Genomic DNA, 23,713 nt, shown 5'->3' with positions numbered 1-23,713 from the left:
TTCTTAGACAATGGGAAGAAAAAAGAGAAGTCAGAAAGAGGGTGCTTCTGAGAGCTATTATAAATATACAGGCATGCCACTGCCCTTTTATTTCAGTTAAATGGGCCATCAAATGAAATTAAATTGTTGGGCTTTGAATTTGTTGCTCTTTTTCAGATCAGTAGCAGATGGCATTCAAAGCGCATGACCTGGTATACTAGAGGAGAATGAAGCATCTCTCCAGATGCAGAGATCAGTATCACCACTGTCATGTTATTGATTAAATAGGTATATTTAAATTAACCACTGCTACAGCATATATAGTAAACTGTGACACACCTATGGCAAAATTTTATCTGCAGTCTGACACAACCTGAATTGTATGTGATGCCTTCCTAACCCATAAGGGCATCTCTACATGCCCACAGAATGCTTATTTGTAGGGAGATGTCTGGTTCAGTCTACCTGGGCAAGATATCCACTTCTGCTTGATGCCTGACATACAGGGAAGCTGGCACTGTTACGTGCTGTAGACAAATGGGAATACCCACTCTCCAAGGAATATTCGCCTACTAATAACATCCTACTAGTGCAGTTCCAGCCTTAACAACCCTTATCCATGAGTACTGTGCCACTGTACACTTGTATGCACATTATCCAAAGGGTATATTTTAGTTTCTTTACCTTGTCAGCCATATCAGCCCTGCCATATTAGAATATTTGGTAGTTGTTTAGTACACTACTAGGTACCTGTAAGACTGATTATTGAACGTCTTTCTCGCTCTCTCTTTCTCTTGCTTGCTACCCTTTTCTTATATATTTTTTATCTTTTTTCTTATCTTTTTTAATCTCAGTTCATTTATGTTACAATTTTAAACACTGCCTGCAACACCTGTCTCTGTTATGTACCAGTGGTCCTTGCCTCACCATTGTTCCTGTCATTCTCCAGCTGTCTCTAGGTCTCTTCATTAGGTGATAGAGGTCTTGGGAGTATTCCCAGTGGCCTCTATCAGCTGATTACTGAAGGGGAGTGTATAGTTCCTTCTGGTAATGTTGCTAAGGAGACACAGTTTATCACACTGTGGGACTTGGTCAGGTGATCAGGGAGTCTTTGGACTGGCATCTTGAAGCTCACACTTGCCTTTTAAAGAGGATCCTTGTGCAGGTAATATAGTTGCCTACTGCACTGCCTTCTTCATAATGTCAGGCAAGGCAGAGTGGCTGGAAGTCATGATAGTGACTGATCTCTTTCTGGATCTAATTGAGACACTATGGTGCTTCCCTTACATGTATGCCACCAGCATCTCTTATTTGTTAGCCTATCCTCACCATTACCACTTGTCCTCCCCTTGCTGCATCTTAATATGTCCACTGTGAACCTCCTCTTTGTGACAGCATCTCCCATTGATCTTTGTATGTGTTTTATGTTTGCTCTTTTTTTCCCCTGCTTCTATATATATATATATATATATATATATATATATATATATATATATATATATACACTTTCCATCCTCTACCTTCCCATTACATCCTTCTCCGTCTATCTTTCTTGAAAGAAATGGGAATCTGTCCTCTCCAAAATGACTTCCTCCTCTTTCCTACTTCAACGTTTACCATCTTATTGTCCTTTGTTTGCTCTTTCTAATTTCCTAACTTTCCTATATTTCCTTTTAGTCACAATTTTCATTAATAAAAGTTCATAGAAACATTCTCATGAGATCACTGAGTTACACTTATGCACATGCATATTCACATTCATTCTATCTGCTCATTACTGGTGTTATTTGGCTCATTACTGGTGTTATTGCAATCCTTAGCCATATTTGTGAAAATATTTTTTGTCAATATTGTCATTAATAAAAATAGGTTTTCACATTGGTTACAGCTTAGCCCACCAATGTCCTACTTGTTCATTGATAATTACTTTTGAGTCACATCACAACTCTTGGTATTTTCATGGTTGCCCATGTGCAGTCTGAAAGAGAATGTTTCTAAATCACAGGGATTATTTCTATTGATTGCATTTTTTAGGTATCTGCACGTAACTACACATTTTCGATTGCAGGCTTAGTTTGTACACTTCTGTGCACTTTACTTGCTACAAAAAGCAAGTAAATGAAACCAAACATTCCAATCAGAAACAGTAACACATGCTTTCTTACTGAGAGCCCTATCTCAGCAACAACTCCTTCATCTTCTTTGAAAGACAGTCAGTTTTGTCATGCAGCCCCCTCTTCATGATCATCACAGGTATTTCTGCTTTTTTTCCTGCAGCTGTGTGCTATTTTTCAACTTGTACCTCCAGATTTAAGAACAAAGCAAAAAGTAATTCGTAAAAAAAGCTCAAATTATAGTGATTTTTTTTTTAAATGCTGGCACGGTTAAATTAGAACTTCTCAAAGTAATTTCCAGTTTTAGAAAGAATGAAGTTACAGCTTGAGAAATAACTTAGAAGAGCCACTCTCTGTGATCTGGGTTGTTGAGAGGTAGTTTCTACAATAATGCCTGGGATAGACATTTCTGCCCAAAAAGCAATCCCTGGGTTTCAATAAACTCTGTGCAGGAAAAGTGGTTTGTGCCGTGTAGCTACAGCAGCATGCCTTGCATATTCCTGAAGGCACGCTGCTGGTAAGGCTAAAAGGACATGAACTGTGAATGAGTGCAGGGGCATATTTAAATAGCACATGGACTACGTACATGCCCTCTGCACTCAGAAAGTGCTATATGGCACTTTTCAAATGAACTTCAGTGTCCACGGACACTGAAAGGAAAAACAAAGGTTCTTTCAGTGTCCACAGACACTGAAACAAGTAGTAGATCAGGAAATAAATGCAGAGGGTGTGTGACAGGTCTGTCACACACCCTCTGCATTGTAAAAGTGCCATACGGCCATAGATGTCAACTGTACAGGTGTCTGCAGAATGACCAGATGCCTGCCTCACATACGTTTTACCCTCCTAGAGCAATAAAGCAGTACAAAGACATAAATAATGGGGGGACAAAGCCACAAAAATAGGGAAACATTGAAAACATTGCACTGACAAATCTGAAAGCTGACAGGATAAAAGGTTTGCAGTAGCACAGACTTCCTGTAGGGTATGAAGATTGAAACAGAAATGCCTGTCATGTGAAAGCACCGTACGGCCATAGCCATTAACTGTACAGCTGTCTGCAGAATGCCCAGATGCCTTTCCTGCATACTTCTCATCCTCCTAGAGCAACGAAGCAGTACAAAGCCAAAAATAACAGGTGGACAAAGGCACATGAATAGTGACACATTTTACAAAGTACACTGACAAACCCAAAAGCTGACAGAATAAAAGGTTTGCAGTAGCATAGACTTCCTGCAGGGTAGGAAGACTGAATCAGAAATGTCTGCCATGTGAAAGTGCCATATGGGCAAAGCCCTCAACTGTACAGGTGTCTGCAGAATGCCCAGATGCCTGCCTTACATACCCGTCAACCTCCTAGAGTAACAAAGCTGAACAAGGACATAAATAGTTTAAAAAAAATTTCCCATACTAAGGCATGCTTAAGCATAGCTGAGTTGGTGTGCGCATTATGGTCCTCTGCCCAGCACTGCTTAAACACGCCAGAGGAGATAAATAAAAATATATAGTTAAAATTCACAAACTGCAATAGTGTAGTGGTAAAAGCACTGGATATACATGTAGGTGTTTATGGTTCGAGTAACAAGACAGGCAATTTATTTTTACATGGGAAAGCAATGTTAAAATAATTATTTTCATCTTAAAGCATGTAGTAATTGAGTTTTTTCAACCAGGGTAGTGTAGCTGGTGTAAAATTGAAGTGTGAATGCATATAACATGTGAAACCACCCATGTATGCACAAGTGTCCCATACATTATAGTCACACCCCTTGCTAATGTAATGAAAGAACACAGCAGAATGTTATGTAAAGTAAATCAGATAAACTTACTAAATGAGGTCATTATTCTGATAATTTAAAAAAAAAAAATGAAAAGTGAGCAATGGTTAGCAATGCTCAGCTATGCTGACTAGGTTTAAGCATTGCTTAGACATGAATGCTAAGCAGCAGGTACCTCAGCTAAGTGGATATACTCACTGTTAAGCAGTGCTCAGCAATTACCCATTTAAGCACTGTTCAACTCAGCTTAGCAGATTTGCGCACTGCTTAGCATAGCTTTAACATGTTCAAAATGGTCAAATGATGGCAAAGGATGGGAATATTGCCTTATCTAAATGGCACAGATGGAAATACAGCCAGAATCCATTATAGTTCATCTGTGAAGGTACTATGGCTGGTGCAGGTGAAGGACCATACTTTCGGGTGCAGCACTGGAGCATTCAGGAGTCCAGGATCATGGCTGGACTCCTTGTAGAAAACCATGAGGAGAGACTGCTGCAGGGCCATTACCAGGTCTCTCAGTACATAGTGGAGGCCTGGGACCATTTTGCATGGGATCTCACCAGTGCTACTGGCATCCCCCTGACTGGTGAGCAGGGATGGCACCACTATGCTGACCTAGAGCAGATGAAGGGAGCAATCTTGGCCCAGTGGATCCAAGATGCATGGGCATGGGATGCTTCAGTAGTAAGTATCACTAGCAAGTAGTTTGTAGCAAATACTAACCTGAGAATGTGATAGACAGGTATGCATAATGTTTGTTTTTCTCCCCTACAGCTCCAAGCAGAGAGGGCTAGTAATGTAGAACTCCATGCTGACAGACTGCTGAGGCTGCGCCAACAGGCTGGTGAGTACAATTCTATTTTGCAGTTTATTGTTGAAATAGCTAAGAAGGAGTACATTGCTTACTGCTAGTAGATATACTGTTACTGTGTGAACTGAATAAATATAAAAGTTTGACCAACTAATATTGATGTGTAATAAAGATCCCTACAAAAAACTGTTGTGTTTATTCTGTTGTAGACATATAGAATGTATACAGGTTCTTCACAGCAAATATGGCTGTGACAGCATACATTAACTGAGGTTGTTCTCTGAACCAGCTGTTAAGAAAAACTGTAGATGGTGGAGCTGTAAAACAGGATATAACTTTAATGTGAAATATATACTGCATTAAGCTCTGAACCCTGAATAGAAATGTGTAAAGTTTCAAAGTGCGTTCCATCCATCATTGCCTTGTGTTAACTTTTGCTTTACATATTGTAGTAATCCGAAGGATTAATGCACAGTACAGAAACTATCTGTCATGCATGCATCAAAGGATTACAAGTTCAGACTGTCTAATCAAGACACTATTAGGCAGAAACCAGTGAGGCATGACTAGCTCAGGATGATGAGAAATAATTTAGTTGTTAATTTTGAACACCCAGACATGGTTCAAATCCAGGGAGTGGTGCTAAGATGTGTGCATATCTACACACAAGGAAACAGAAATAGCTGCAAAAACAGTGAGGTAGTGTTAACAGATATTTTCTCCACAGGTTTTACAGGTAAGGAAATGTTGATAGTAGCTGTATGAAGGATATACTAATAAATTGTGTACAACTGTTCAACTGTCCCACCACATGCCTGGAAACAACAGCAGGATAGGTACATACAACATGCACTCTCCCCAATACATGTCTCTCAAGTGTCATGCTGTCACTGCTAGTGGTCACTGCTGCCAATAACCCTGGACACAGATAGGAAACCAGTTGAAGTATGGCAGTAGCACACTCACATAGCAGCAGTTCAGGGTACCCCCTCCTGTGCCAGATATGTAACCCTGACATGTACGAGTCCCCTCTAGCCATGTACCCAGAGTTGTTACAGCTTGCCCCATACCATTCCAGGCTGACAGCTAAATAGGTATGTTTGTGCTGCAGAAGTTATGAGCCATAGGTAGATGTAAAGTGAGGGCAGACCCACAGAATACTGAGCAGTACTGTTGTGGAAAATAGAAGCATAAACAGTTGTTAATGGATTTTTTTGTGTCTGCCCCACTCGTCATCTGGATCAATACTATAATTCATATACTATGGGTATGTTTTCCTCCCAACCTAATGTTGGGACTTGTGTTCTATTCTTTTTCATATATTTGATTGGTTGCATGTTAACATACCTTGTTCACATAACATTGTTGGTGGTCTGTTGCCATCAATGTTACTGGCATGTTGTTACGATGCATACTGTTGTTCCATTTATGCATGTGTTTGTTTTGCTATGCAACTGTTTAAAATTTGTTTTTGTTGTTAAGTGGAACACCCATGCATGCTGGTATAACTAATCTTGAAATATGTTGCTCATGACTAACCAAAATATTTTTTAAAACCTTAACACCAAAGCACATTTGGGAAGGCAGATCCCAACAGATCCACCTGTCCCACCTCATCTGTCCTTGGCACAAGGCCCCAGCATGTTTGGAACTCAACCCAGGACTTCCTTGTCTGCTGGTCCTGCACCACCTTCAGGTAGAACCACCTCAGGGGACAGGGCCTGTCTCCCCCTTGGGAGCAGGCATGGAAAGGAGCCTGACACCCTCAGTCAGCTCCGGGGTTTGGTGCACAGTGCCATCTGAGCAGATTCGGGCAGGCAGCTGTGCCAGATTGTGGACCACCTGGTGCATGTCTAGGGGCAAGCCACCCCTCCTGTCCACCCCCCCAGCACAGCCACCTTCAGCGCCATGAAGGAGCAGTGTTGACTGCTTATGGGTGGGGACCTCAGTCACACTGTATCCATTTGGGGGCTCATGGGCTTTGGATTCCCAACCACCGTCCCCGTCAAAGGTGTTTACCCCACCATGTGTCATATACTGCCCCTGTCTGCTGTCTTGTCTGTCTTGTCAGTCTGCAAATGTAACCTATCCCACCCAATCTACCTCCCCAAACATACCTACAACCTTTCCCCAACATCCCATTCTCAGCTTAAAAAAAGGCATCTGTCCTGCAAAAAAAAAATTGCCCCATACATAGCTCTACATTTCATCCCATGTACAGTGAAACTATTTAATCAATCCACAGATTACTCTGCAAATGTCTACTGCCAACACCCCTCCTTGTGGGGTGTGAGGCTGTAAATTCCAAATTCTATACATCCAATTCACAGCTGTTGTTGCCGAAGAAATGTAGAGCTATGGTCCTTTCCTACACCCGTCCTACACATCCCTGGCTACTTTTCATAATGTTTTACCCTTTGCTTGCCCCCATTTCACCACTTTCCTATCACCCTTTTTTCTTTCCTTTGAAGAAAATTAGTGCTGGTGTCAGCGGGAGTAAGCAGTGCTAAACGAAGCTAACAGGGCTTAACCATCTGTTAGCTTCACTTAGTTTTGCTCAGAACTTATTACAACTGCTTAAAAGTGTCTTAATCACTCTGTGTCCATTAGCACTTGTTCTGCCCAGCAAGAAAATAATCAGCGCTGCCAAGTCTCATACCCAGGATACTGTGCACTAGTATCACAGCAACATACCACTACACCATCTAAGCTGTGGGAATCTGCAATGCTTTTACAAACATATCATTCATTCTGGCCATTTAACATTAATGAAAAAGCAATCACTTCCTTGTCAGGAAACCAGAACCCTGTGCACAACAATCACAGCAACATACTTTTACACCATCTGAGATGCAGAAAGTTGTAATGTTTTTACAAACATATCATGCACAACAATCATTCAACATAAGGGGGAATTATATAACCATAGTACTGTCATATACATATATATGTATACATAAATACCAATATATAAATATATATATATATATATATATATATATATATATATATATATATATATATACACACACACACACACACACACATACACATAGAGAGAGAGAGATACATATCTATATCTATATATGTATATATATATATATATATATATACACACACACACACACACACACACACACACACATATATATATATATATATTTATATATAATCTATCTCTCTCTCTATATATATATATGTGTATATATCTATATATATATATATATATATATATATACATTTATATATATGTATGTGTATAGTCATACAGAGATATATAGACAGATAACCAACCTCTTACTGCAACACATCTGCAAACAGCCTGACATACCAAGGGGGATAAAGGGCAAACAATAGTGACATCTTTGAAATATGGTTGTCACATGTCTAAAGTCTGCTAAAGTGGCATGGTGTGCTTTAACATACAATGCCAGATAGATTCCGGGTCTGAAACACAAATGAATGGCATCATTTACTGATGTCAATGCCCACACCATCCCAGTGATTTCTCAGAATCCACCGAATGTTGTGGCCAACAGACAAAACATATCAGCCACGCATCAGGACAGTGTCTAGACATCTGGACAGTGGAGAGGTATGACCGCAGTCATGTAAGAGAATGGAAAAACCCATGACAGCTGTCAACCATGTCACCCAGCACCTTCTGAACCACAGTAAGACCAACACGACACTAACCCAAATCAGCTCAGGGTAATTGCCCATGTATATCCAAATATATCATGCACTACAGGGATAGAACTGTATGAAAAAGCAGATAGTGGTGCTCACAGATATACGGGAAGGTTGGACAAGAGGGACACTGTAGTGCATTATGGGAATTGGGAGGAGCTTGAGACTATGATCCAAAAATCTAGAAAATGTGGCTGAGTGAGATGCAAGACCTTTCAGTGAGGAAGAATGAAAATGGACAACACAGATGGAATGTTAGGTACACCTCTCCTGAAGGTCCGTCTCTACCTCCCGAATTATACGGACTCCATTCTGCAAAAGCCAAGTCTGCCTACCTGGACTTTTCCTACTCACTAGTCTAGGCTTACCCGAAAAGAACCTCAGTGTGGAATCCCTTACCTATTTTTCTCAGTAAATTACTCCTCTCCTGAAGGTCTGTCTCTACCTCCCGAATTATACGGACTCCATTCTGCAAAAGCCAAGTCGGCCTACCTGGACTTTTCCTGCTCACTAGTCTGGGCTTACCTGAAAAGAACCTCAGTGTGGAATCCCTTACCTATTTTTCTCAGTAAATGTATGTAGCCTTACACCAAACTCAATTATCTAAACATCCTTATTTGCTAGCCTGTCCCTCAGTGTGGGTGACTCAGCAGCCTACCGCAGACCACAAAAATCCCCCTCTAACTGGTACTTACTGACCTCCAGCCTCCTATCCCATTTATTGCATCCCACTGGAGACTTACCCTCTTATTTCTTTTACCTCTACTTTTCTTTGACATAGTCACTTGCCCATTTGCTCTAATTTATTTCCCTATCCCGCTCTGCCTGCTTTTCTCCTCTCTCCACTAGGTGGCAGCACCATCCCACCTTTTGCCTACTCTTATTCTATTTTAATTTTTTTTTCTTTTTTATCCATCTTCACCTCTAAATACTTCTAAAGCCAACTATCCCACAACTTTACTCTACTTTCCCAACCTTATATATTTTTTTCTTCCCCTGTGTTGCTCTATTTCTATTAAATTCCACCTAGCCTTACAGTACTTTCTCCTACTTCCCTCAGCTCTTACCTGCAGTGTCTGATACTTTTTCAGCTGGACTCTTCTGCCCTGTTGCTCTATCCCACTCCATTCGCCCTGCGGGCTCACTCCGCTCCCCTACCCTGCCCCCAATTCTCACCCACCCCCAGTGCTCCTACATTTATTGCCATCCCACACTCCCTGCCTCTTACATCACCCAATCCCGTCACAACATTGCTCCACCATCTCCACCAACCACACCTTACTCAATACTCCTCCTCCCATCCACCTGCCTTACCTATCTCTCTCTAACTTCCATAATATTTTCACCTCAAATCAAACTACATCTGCAATGCCTTCTTTTACTACTACAATCCTTACCCCTACAGCACTCCTACTCCACATTCTACTTCCTCTGTATCATGCCACCTCTTATACAACCTCCACCTCCACCCTCCACCTCCACCTCTGTATCCCAACAATTCAAGTCACTTCTACAGCATCTCTGCCTCTCTAACCCCCTTCCACCCCACCTCTCTATTAACATTAAAACTCTTCTAAATCCCCTCTAATTTCTGCAAACCAAAACCCACACCCTACCATCCATTCCTAACCAAACACATTCCTAAAAAACTTATTCACCTTCTATCTTACCTCTTCTTAGCAGGTGACATTCATCCCAACCCTAGACCAAACACTTCTCAAACAAAAAAACATAGCTCCAACATCAAACCTATCCATAAACACCTCATATTCCTCACCATCAATGCCCAAAGCTTAGCTAATAAAATTACCCTCTTTCATGCCTGGCTCAACCATAACTCACCTGACATAGTAGCCATCTCTGAAACCTGGTTAAAACCAAACATAACCAACTCAGAATTCCTTCCCCCTGGATTTCATTGCCTCCAATCAGACTGCCTAAATAAAAGAGGTGGTGGAGTTGCACTAATTTATTCTAATCCTTTATCCATTACTCCCTTCCCAAATCCTATTCCCTCCTTTAGTAACACTGAACTAGTGATTGGCATTCTAAAATTATAAGTAAAAGTATTTGCATCATAGCCCTTTACATTCTCCCTGGTAATAACACCAATACCTTGGAAGACTTCCTCTCCTGGACCTGCTCAACTATTAATCACAAAACTTACATAATGGGAGATGTAAATATTGACTGGCAAAAAAACATTGACCCTAATCCCACCTTATCAATCTCTTCAACTTTACTCAACTTATTCACTCCATTACTAGGCCCAACAAAACCAACCACCCAGGCTCCATCCTAGACTGGATCCCAGTGTCTCACCCTAACAAAATCACTACATCTGGTGTCACTCCTGACCCATTAGGAGACCACCTCCCTGCCTTCACCCATAGAGCCATATCCTCTTCCTCATACTTCCACCAGCTCCTACATACTCATAATTTAACTAACTTTAACCCCTCTACCTTCTCTGACTCCCTTAAGCTAACTAACTGGAACCCACTAAAAACCCTGCCTCTAGATGAAGCCATTGACTTCTTCAACTCTACATTCCTTTCTGTCCTAAACTCCCTAGCTCCATTACGAACGAAAAGAGTTAAAGCCAAGACAGCCCCTTTGCTTACAAAAGAAACCAAGAAAATTATGCAACAAAGGGACAAATCTTGGAAGAGCTATCTCCATCATAAACAGCCTGAATTCTTACTAAAATACAAACTGCTGAGAAACCTAGCCAAAAAGCAAGTCATTATAGACAAAAAAATCCTACTACAACTACTCACAAATAAATCACACAAAGAACCTCAAACAATTCTGGAACTCTATTAACTCCCTTTTCAAACCTGATACCACAAATAACCCTTATCCTGATACTAGCAAATCTGACCAAGAAATTGCCAAACTATTTAACACCTTCTTCACCTCTTCTATTGCTGAGTTAACCAAAACCTTCCCCAATAACATTACCCTACCCCCTCCTCCCAAGCTTCCTCCCCCTCACCTCCCACACTCCCTACTTTTGAACTTAAACCTGTATCTGCCTACCTCATAAACTTCTCTCCAAACTTAAATCTTGCACCAATGCTCCTGACAACATTCCCTCCTCCTTCTTAAAAATTGCCTCTGACAGTATTGCTCTCCCTATCAGCATCCTGATTAATAGATCACTACTCAAGAATTATGTACCCAAACTATGGCATTCTGCTTTTATTCTTCCACTCCACAAGGGTGGCAAAAACTGTAACTTCTCCAACGTCCGCCCTGTAGCCATCTTCTCTCCAATCTCTAAACTTCTCGAAAAATGCATACACATGCAGCTCATGTCATTCCTAACCAAACACCAACTGCTCTCTCCTACCCAACACGGCTTCCGCCCTGGACACAATACCAACACAGCCCTTCTCTCCTTTTTACACTCTATCAATTCAGCTCGAGAGTCTGGTAACTTATTTTCATCTGTTCTACTAGATTTATCTAAAGCTTTCAATATCATCTCTCACACCCATCTACTAAACCATCTATCTAACCTCAATATCTCCCCAGAAACTCTTTCCTGGTTCTCCAGCTATCTTTCAGACAGGTCCCAAGCTGTGAAATGGGGCCAATCCTCCTCCACCTTCCTTCAAACCCCCACAGGAGTTCCCCAAGGTTACATTCTTGGCCCTCTGCTATTTAACAGCTTCATTAATGATTTCCAGAAAGCCATTCCTAATGCCAAAATTGTCCAATATGCAGACGATTCTACTTTGATCTGTTTTGCCTCCAACCAAACTGAACTCCAGTCTCTAACTCAATCTGCCTTCTCAACCACTGAAAAATGGATGCACCAGAACCACCTCTCACTTGACGCTAACAAACCTAAGATCCTCCTATTCACTCCCTCTAAATCCACTCCCAATGATAAAAACTCATTTCAAATTACCAGCCTTAACAACTCTATCATTGACATTGTTCCCTCCACCAAACTCTTGTGGGTCACCATCGATGAACACTTAAAATTCAATACCCATATCCAACTTAACATCAAGAAAACCAAAATAAACTCGGCCTACTGTACAGGAATAATCACTTCCTCTCTCCAATCTACTAGACATACCTTGGTCACTGCATATCTCCTCCCATCTCTTCTATATGGCACTCCTCTGCTTACTAATCTATCTTCCACCCTTACCTCCAAACTAGAAGTATGCTACAATAAAATCTCCAGATTCGGCACAAAAGCAAACTCCTTCTCTCACAACTGCTCCTCCCACAAACTTTAAACTGGCTTGAACTCCCCAATCAACTAGACTTCCTCCAAATTGTCAGAGCCCACAAATTACTATTTCAACCCACCAGCTGCCTCGCATTATCTAATATCCTCCAACCATATAGCCGCCCCCCCCAGACCCCTTAGATCCACTCACCAAAACCTTATTTCCATCCACAAACCTAAGCGCCAAGCTGGTCAGCTTTTACTCTCCTTTGCCTGGCTAAAAAATGGAATGCCCTGCCCTATACTTTGAGGACCTGTGACAACATACACACCTTCAAAAGACAACTTCACTCCTAACTGTTTCTTCACAGAAAATGTAACTGCACTCTTCACCCCATACCTCCCAAGCTCCCCTCTTCCTTCCCTCCTAGCTAACCTCCTTTCCTTTCTAACCTCTCTCATAGACCTAGACTATTAATTGTAACCAATATCTGCACTCAGTCTCATGCTCTATAACTCTCATCCTTCCTGGATAATTTTTCTTTAATATCTTAGTTATTTAGTGAATGATACCTATTCGTCTGCTATTCTACCTGCTGTGTTTTGTAAGACTACATATTGACTGTAATGCAAATGGTTTTTCTTTGTTATTTCAATATGTTATGTAATTTTGTATTGTGGTAATTCAATATGTGATGTAACTTTTTGTGAAGCTTTTCTCCCCGGGCCTCCACTGAAAATGGGCTCTTGAGCCCAGTGGACCTCCCCGGTCACCAAACTGGGATAAATAAATAAATAATAAATAAATAAATAAAATGTCCACCCACAGCCATTTGCACCACAGTCACAGCAATGTATCAGTATCTCAAATGAACTCTAGAGTAGAACGGCTGTTTGAATGAATATATCCTGATTCCCAGCCACACACTACACTGACATATACTGGCCCATCTCACATTGTATTGGGAATCCTGAGGTGTTACAGGACATTTCTCAGTCTGCCCCTACAACCATACACAACTGATAGACCACCAGCAGCCACAGCAGCATGAACAGTCAGATAGAAAAAGGGTCTGTGACACTCACATCTGCTATTCTCCCTACCCAGCCGAACAAACATCTAGACACAACACTGCTACACAATCTTGTCAGTCGCTTCACAATGGTCAGAGATACATAACTCTCATAAGTACTAATTTCCACAGAATGTCCAGGGTGTGAGGCCATATTCATGCCTGCCGCATACCACTTCCAGCAGTCTAAGTCAATAGGATGATACCTTGAGTGCAGTCACTAAATAATGATATCACATACCTCTGAACCTCTTACTGCAAGACATCTGGACAAAGCATGACTTACTTGGGGGACAGGGGGCCGGAAACAGGGACATATCTCATATAATGGTGTTACAAACTGAAACAGTTGCCAGTGTCACAGGCTTTGTTGTAACATAACATCCCTGAAGGATATGATGTCTAAAACACCAATGGATGTCAACAGTTACTGACTGCAATCCACACATTATCCTACTGCTTCCACAAATAAAGATGTCTGAGGAACACACCAAACATAACAGGCAAACGCCTGGGCAGTCTGTGGACATCTGGACAGTTGAGAGGTATGTCAGAGACATATCACTGTTAGACATCAAGTCACACAGCAAATGCATGTCCAGATGATCCCTGGTAAACTACCAACCGTCTATGTGTATAACAGCACCACTGACTTACAATCTGGACCCAATTCTGGAGCTTTGTTCCCAATGTTGCTGGGCTGTTTCCACGTGTCTTCTCCTGAGAGGTATCCCCACCTACTAACTGTGAAGCTGTGCCCCCCACACCTCCATAATATCCTCCACACAGGCAAGGAAAAGAGGCAAGGCACACATGAAGGCCATAATTATAGTACTGTGTTGCTATGGCATTGGCAAATAGATAGACAACACAGCTGCTCCGGATGCAAGTAGCAAGTGGGACATACTGATTAGTGTACAGGTCATCACCTGCTCATGAGCAGTACCTACAAAAGGCAAACTGCTGACTATGCAACACAAGTCTCAACCTATCTACACAAAGACAGACTGTGACTACATAAACCAAAGCATTTGCATTGTTGTGAGGGAACTCCAGAGCACTATAACAGGTATGTCAATCATGTAAGCTTGCAATGGAATGCAGAAGGGGACTGCAATGTTGTAAAATGGGACAATAAACACTTAGCCACAACAAGACCTGCTGGACTCACATGCTGCTGTCCAGGACCTATGGTCATTTCTGCTTGCCCTGCCTGCATTGATATGGAGCACATCACTGGCCCCAGAGTCACGCCAGCAAAGATCAGCTCATGTATGACTACTAATGGAGTCTCTGTTGTCCAATACCGAGTGTGTCACTGGTAGGCCAGCTACCTGAGATTTTGTAATTATTCATATGTCACCTGTGAATGCTACTCTGATACATATACTTGTCTTACAAATGTAAGAGTAGTACATAGGGTATGTGCATACTACATGGCAGTTTTGTAGACTGACCACATTTCTGCCTCATATTTGTAGTCAATGCCTCAGGCAGTTGTGTATTGTCTGGCACATCACTGGCAACCCACTAAACACTGAAGTCTTAACAAATTAGCATACATTTCATTGTCAGATCATATCCTGCAGAGTGCGTCTGTGAATGTGACACCATCTTTGCTGAAAACTAAGTGTGTTTCAGCTGGATTCATAAAGTGTCACTATTAACTGGCCTTTGCCCACCACTGCTGTGTGCCTTTGTGCAGATGTCTTGCTCTAACTGGAGCTAGGTGTCTTACCATGACACCCATGTCAATGCAAGCGTACCTTGTCCTGTAGGATGCTGACAGTTGTGCAGTCACTGGCACCTGCTTTCTAGCTGTGGAGAGCACACTAACATTGCCTGGTCACTCATCCCATCATACATTTAGACCCCAAATGGAGGCCTGCAAAGCCACAGAAGGTGGAGTGTTGAACATTAGCACACACATAGACACCTCCAGGTTGGCCTAACATTATGACACATGGGTGATATCCTAACTGCAGTTAACAGTAGACAAAGCACCTACTCAAATCATAGCTAGCTACAGTCCTCCAACCATGACTATGGACACCCATCACACGTATTGGGACCTGCTGGAATCTGTCAGGATTTAATCCATCTACCCTGCTCTTGGGTGACTTCAAATACCCAACCATAGTGTGCCTGCCCTATGCCACTTTAACATGAATGCACATAGATTCTTCAACTTTGTCAATGGCAATGCAGTGGATCAGCCAGTCAACATTCCTACAGCAGGTGGGAATCTCATGTACCTAGTCCTAACCAACATGAGTAGCCACTGTAGCACTGCTAGAGTGCCATCCCACTTGGTAATATCTGACCACATAGCCCTCACTGTTCAGGTCACCATCTACCCTGTCCCCCTTTTCAGTGTCAAACAGAATGAACTGTACACAAATGGCTATAAATCCCCTCAGAGCAGGTAGAAGTAGCTGTACAGCCAACGACCCATTTGCTGGAACTAGAAGCATTGTCCAGGCCCACACCACAATACTATGTGGGCATCTACATAGCTATATGGACTCAGCAGTACCTGACAGGACAACATCATCTCCCTCAAGGTAGGGTAAACATCTGTGCTGGACAGCAGCAATACACAAATACCATAATAGGTGGAAACAATTGCTGGATGGGCCAAGAAAGAACAGGTACCTCACTGGAAGCAATGTCACCTTAGTCTGCACAAGCAAATAAGGGCACAGGTGATGTATCTTAAGGCTGTCTTTGAGTGCAAATCTTGCACATCCACCAAGGCAAATCACTAGGTTTTCCACACGTGTCTGCATTTCCACAAGCAACACACAAATCTGCTCTGTAGTGGTGGTCAGTAACACCACATGTGCATATACAGCACTTGCTCCCCTCCACTCATCATCAGTAAGCAGGTCTGTAATGCCCTCTCAAAGGCAACACACAGAGGTCTCCATAGGCATGATACCATCCCTGGCAATATCCCACATGAACACAGGCATGGGCTCTCAGATCCATTCCGCACTGTAGTCAACCACAGCCTGAGCACCGGTTTTATCCCATCTGCACAGAGTACAGCCACTATTATTCCTATACACAAAGGAGGAGTAATCCACCAACCCAGCCAATATTATGCACATCAGCCTAGCTAGTCTGCTCTGCAAGGGCATGGGAGGCAATATCACGGACATTATGAACAGGACATCAGCAACATCAAAATGCCTGGGCCCACACACCATGGTATTGTTAAAGGGAGATCAGGCCTGTTAAACCTGATTGACTTCTCTGCAGTGGTCAGTAAACACAGGGACGAGGGGAAGATGATGAACAATGCCTACCTTCACCTAACCCATTCCTCTCACACTAAACCTCAGGTGGACAGGATATATATGCCTACACAGCTAGGCTCCAACCTGTAGGTTATCAGATGGCTAGTTTACTGGCCCAATGTTAGTACCCACTGAGTCAAAGTAGTAGAACCCACCTCTAATAGTAGATTTGTCCACAACGGTGTACCCCAAGGATTGGTTTGGAGGTTCCTACCGTTTGAGATATATGTATCTGAGGTACAGGACAATAGCAGTGGTCTGTGGCTGACCAGATGTGTGGATGCTTGCAAGCTGCGCACTGTCTTACATTACCCTACTGATGTGACCATCTACCAAGAGGAACTCACCAAATTACTGACTGGTACAAGAAGCATTACTGCAAATGGAATGCCAGGAGAGGCATCACTCCCCCTGCTGTGGCAGATGTCATCCACACTAAGTATGACAGTAATAATGTACTGACCATGCAATCAGGTGTGAGGCAACTTGTGCACTGAGGTTGGTAGCAACCTGACAGTTTCACACCATGTGGACACCATTGTACAGAAGGATGTGTACATGGCCCACCTCACAAATATGGGTATACCATAGGTAGATGCAAACTGATGGCAGAGCATTGAGCAGTACTGTTGTAAAAGTGGAGGCCTATGCAGTTGTTAATGGACTTTTCTTTGCTCCTCCCACCCCTCATTGGCATCACTAATTATTATTCATATACTATGGGTATGTTTTTACCAATCCTAGTGTTTGGACATAAGTTACATTATTGTTCATATAATTAATTAGTTGCATGTTAACATACGTTGTTCAAATAATATTGTTGATGTCCTGTTGCTGCCATTGTTACTGGCATGCTGTTACAATGCTTACTGTTGTTCTAGTTATGTGTGTGTTCTGTTTGCTATGCAACTGTTTCACATCTCTTGTTTTGGGTTACTTGAATACCAATGCATAAAACTAATATTGAAATGTTTTGTTCATGACTAACCAATATATCTTGGAAAACCTCACCACCATAGCATGTTTGGGAAGGCCAATCCCAGCGTAATTACCTGTCCCATCCCATCTGGCTATGGCATGGGGCCCCAGCACATCTGGGACCCACCCTGGAACTTCATCTTCTGCAGGCCCTGCACTACCTGGGTATAGGCATGGAGATGAGCCTGTCATCTGCCGCCAGGCCTGTGGTATGGTGTGCAGTGTCATCTGCTCTGAGTTGGGTAGCCAGCAACACCAGATGGAGGGTTGCCTGGCACACCTTGAGGAGCAGGCTTCCCCTCCTGTCCAGTCTCCAGCACAGCCAACACTGGGATTGTGATGGTGCAGTTATGACAGACTGCAGGTGAGGATGTCAGTCCCACCATATCCATATGCAGGCTCATGGGCCTCTAATTCCCAAACACTCTCCTCATCCAAGGTGTTTAATCCCCCACACATCTGTCATACACCACTCCTGTTTGCTGTCTTGTCTGTCTCCCTACCCAACCTACCTCCCCAGATGTACCTACAATCCTTCCCCAACATTCTACTCCCACCTTAACAAAGAAAAAAAGGTATCTATCCCAAAAAAATTATCGCCACATACATAGCTGTCCATTTCACACAGGTGTCCACTGGTGTAATCCGGTCCAATTGTCTTGACAACACACTTCTGTCATCCTCACCCCTCTCTCTGGGGTTTGAGTGTCCAAATTCACCTCCAAATTCTGTACAAATGCACATCTCTTGCTGTATAAGAAATGGACAGCTATGGACCTTCCCTACACTCATCCTGCACATCCCAAGCTACGTTTCATATTATTTTTTTCCTTTGCATGCCCCTTTCAAACAACTTTCCTATAACCACTTTTTCTTTTCTTTTAAAAGAATTATTGTGGGTATAAGCGAGAGTAAGTGGGAGTAAGCTAGTTTGCGCAATGCTAAGTGAAGCCAAAATGGATTAAGCATCTGTAAGGTTAACCATATATTGGCAGTGCTTAGCACCACACAAGCCCACTTAAAGCCACTTTAAACTGCTTTAATCACCCTGTCTCCATCAGCCACTATCCTGCCTAGCAAGAAAATAATCAGGGCTGCCAAGGCGCAAACTCAGGACCCCATACACTACATTGAGACCAATGCACCACTACACCATTTCAGCTCTAAGAATTTTTTATGCTTTTTCAAACATATCATTCAGTACAGTCATTCAACTGTGGGGGAAAAAGCTCTATGGACTCAGGTTTTGCATATATGCATATACAGATATATGCATGAAGATACATATATATGAAAAATATATTAAAGATATATGTATATATATATATATATATATATATATATATATATATATATATATATATATGTGTGTGTGTGTGTGTGTGTGTGTGTGTGTGTGTGTGTGTGTGTGTGTGTGTGTGTGTGTGTGTGTGTGTGTGTGTGTGTGTGTGTGTGTGTGTGTATATACATAACATTTAGTGCAGTCATACCTTAGGACCATACTTCTCAACCTTTTAGTGCAAGACATCTGGGTAAAGCCTGTCAAAATGGAGGGACAATGGGACAAATGTAGGCATGTATTTTAAATATTGTCATTAGAAACATAGACAGTTGCAAGGGTAACAAAGTTTGTTTCAGCATACACTTTCTTAGGGATATGAGGTCTGACAGTGAAATGTATGTCATCATTAACAGACAGGAATCCTCAGATTGTCACAGTGATTTACCAGAGAAATATGAATAATTTGTGGAACAGACCAACAATATGAGCAATAAACTTAGACATTCTGAAACAATCCAGCCAGTTGACAGGTATGTTCAGAACCCCTTAGGGTAATGAATCTGGACCAACCCTGACAAAGTGAGGGGAGAAATCCATGAACATAGGGACATGTCTGAAATACTTGAGTAGATAAGCTGAGACAGTTGCTGCAGTAACACTGTCTGTTCTAACATATATTGACTGAAATAGCTAAAGTCCAAGACTAAATTGCCTCTCATTAGTTAGTGACTTAAATTCTCACATCATCACACTGATTTGTCACAAATACACAACAGTTATGGGGACCAGACCAAAGATATGAGCCAGACAACCAGACATCCTACACATATCTCAACATAACATAACATGACATTAGGAAACCACACTGAGCTGATAAGCATGCCACCAAACACCATACAATCTACAGTCAGACTGACACAACACTACCCCAAATCAGCTATGCGGAATTACACACACATTTGCAACTATATCAGGCACTACAGGGATGTAACAGAACTGAAGAACAGACACCAGTGTGAAAGTGCATACCCACAACCAATTTCTCCACAGTCACAGTGACATACCGGTAAGCCAAATGAACACTAGACCATAATGACTGTGTGAACAAAATATTATGTTTGCCAATCACACACTACCCCTACATATACTGGCCCATTTCACAGTGTAGTATGAATCCTGAGGTGGTATGGGACATGTCTCAGTCTGCCCCTACAAACATATACAGCTGATAAACAATGAGAAACTGGAGCAGCATGCACAGTGAGATAGAAAAGGAGCCATGACACTTACATCTATCCCCCTCCCTATACAGCCCAACTAACATTTGCACACTACACTGCTACACAATCCTAACAGTCTGTTAAGAATCGCCAGACATACACAGACCTCTCATTTTTACAGATTCCCACAGAATATCCAGTCTTTGTCCTCATATATATGGCCTCTACCTCATAACATGTCTGGCATTCTGTTACATCACTGGGATGATATCAGGAATGAAGGCACTAAATAATGATATACCATACCTATTAACCTCTTACTGCATGACATCTGAACAAAGCCTGACATAATTGGGGACAGAGGCCCAAAAAACAGGATCATATTTGATATATTGCTGTTAGAAACTGAGAAAGTTGCTGGTGTTACAGGGTTTGCTGCAACATATCTTTTCTGAGGCATATGAAGTCAGAAACACAAACTGATGTTAGCAATTACTGATTGCAATCCCCAGAGTATGCTAATGATTTGCCAAGGACAAAAACTCTCTGAGGAACAGACCAAACATAGGAGTCAAACCTCTGGCCATTCTGCAGATAGCACTACAGTTGAGAGTTATGTCAACCACATACTGTCAGATTTAATATCACACAGAAAATCCATGTCCACACAAACTCTATTAAACTAGCATTAATCCAACTGTATAACAGCAATACTTACATTCTGTCCCTAGGTCTGGAACCTTCTCCCCCATTTTGTTGGGCTTTCTCCACATTTGTTGTTGTAAGAGGTATTTTCAACTACCCTCTGTGATGTTGTTGTTCATACACCTCCATGATGTCCCCCTCACAGGCAAGGAAAAGGGCCAACTTCCACATGAAGTACTCAATTATAGGAGTATATTGCCATGCTATTGGCTATAGGATTAACAGCACAGCTGCTCTGCATGCAATTAGCAAGTGGGGGACACCAATTGGTTCACAGGTCATTACCTGCTCATGAGCATTACCTACAAAAGGCAAGTCACTGCCTATGTAAAACAGATGTGGCTTTAAACGTCTTGTATGTGGCTGTTTACGTATGTGCAATATTAAATCGAGTGGAAAACAACCTTTGGAGGTGCTTGCTTTCATCCTGGATTTCCTTTGACTGTTTGTTTTTCTAGTTGGTGTACTTTTTTGGATATTAAAACAGATGTATACCCGACATCTCTGAGAGAGAGAGAGAGAGAGAAAGAGAGACAGACAGACAGACAGACAGACAGATAAACAAACAAAAACAAACAAACAGAAATCAGAAGCAAACCAACTATACTTGGGAAAAAATGGTATGTCAGTCAAGTAAGCATATAATGGAATGCAGTACAGGGTATGTAATAATGGGAAATAGGAAGTTTAACAAATATATCTCAACAAGACTTGCTCTACTGCTATATTGCTGATTAGCACCTATGGCCATAGCACCTGGGTCTGTCTGCAGTGACATAGATCACAGCTCAGGCCCCTGAGTCACCCCAGGAAAGGATGGCTCACATATGACTACTACTGAAGTGTCGGTTGAACAATACTGACTGTGACACGGGTAGGCCAGCTAGTGGGATGTCGTAAATATCCATATGTTACTTGTGAATACAACTATGATACACATTTGTCTCACAAATCTAAGAGACCTATACAGGGTATATGCATAGTAAACTACTGTCACAGAAATGTGTGTTGAACTGCATGTAATATACTGAGGTCATACCATTCAACTGTCCACTGTTATGCACACTGACCACATGTGTGATTTACATTTGTAGTCATTGACTCATACAGTTATATTATGTCTGGCAAACAATTGGCAAATCTGTGAAGACTGACATTAGGACATAATTGCATACATATGAGTGTCGGACATCCTCCAGGGTATTTCTGTGAATGCAAAGCCTACTGTCCTATCAACCGACTTAAGTGTGTTACAGCAATATTAATAAAGTGGCACTCATTTTGGGCCATTGCCCCCCATTTATGTGTGTTGTCCTCCAGATGTCCTGGTCTAACAGGTTGAGAGGTATGACTGAGCAGCAATAGTGTAAATACAGTGTGTCATACTGACATAGAACAGAAATGTATATCAGGTAATACCTGTGCACATGTATGTATAACTAGATGTAGATGAAAGTTTCAAAACAACAGAAATGAGATGCAAAATATCAGGTAAATAAGCTGTACATGTTGTATATGTGTGTAATCTTAGTTTGGGTGCATCCAACAGACATACATTTCTACAGCTACTGGTTGTTGCATTGCCCTTACACAGACATGGGTACTAAAATAAGCATGATTATCAGGTTGAAAATGGAGAGTTGCCCAACTGTGTTATGACCTTGTGTCAATGCCTACTGCAAACAGCTATATGAGCACCTACATAGCTGTAGGGACTCAGCAATATCTGACTCGTAAATCCTGCCTCCACCAAGGTAGACTAATCCCCTTTGCTGGACAGCAGCAATACACAAACCACATAATCGGTTGCTATGTTGGTTGTACTGGGCCAAGAAGGAGAAGGCACCAAATTGGAAGCAAGTCAACCTGTGTCTGAACAAGCATATGAGGTCACAGATGAATTACTGTAAGGCAAACTATGAGTACATATTTGACACATCCACCAAGGCCAATCACAAGGCCATCTTCACACATGTTTTCAATCTCAGAGGCAACAACCCAACCCACCCTGTACTGGTGGTCAATCCTACCACATACACACACAGCATTGCTATAGCCAACCCGCTGCAGACAGGTTAAGGGAAAACATCACCCTCCCGTCCCACCATCAGTATAGGTGGATATGCACAGCACCCACATCCTGCCCCTCATCATCAGGGAGCAGGTCCATAATGCCTAATCAAAGGCAACAAATGTAAGCCTCCATGGGAGCTGATAACATCCCTGTCTGCATCCTACATGAACACAGGCATATGCTCCTAGATCCATTACACACTGTACGCAAGCAAAGCCTGAGCCCCATTAGCAGCCCATCTGCAAGGAAGATGGCCATTGTCATCCCTTTATATAAAGGTGAATGATGAATGGTGGATTATGCAATTTACTGGCCCTCATTGGGGGGAACATGACACATCACATCAGGAGTGCAATGCAAGCTCATACTGTGCTGATAGATGACAGGGGTATGATGTGGTCATATGTGGTGGTTAATGCTAGTCAATGCTGATGTGCAAGTTATGTAAATAACATTGACCAATGTATGAGGTCCTGTGATGTGTTCCCCTGTTTATGTCTTCCAGGTGACAT

Source organism: Protopterus annectens, chromosome 4.part1 (genome assembly GCF_019279795.1).
Source record: "Protopterus annectens isolate FY-2018-M chromosome 4.part1, PAN1.0, whole genome shotgun sequence".
Taxonomy (NCBI): Eukaryota; Metazoa; Chordata; order Ceratodontiformes; family Protopteridae; genus Protopterus; species Protopterus annectens.
The sequence above is the reverse complement of the archived record's forward strand: the minus strand, read 5'-3'. Positions refer to the sequence as shown.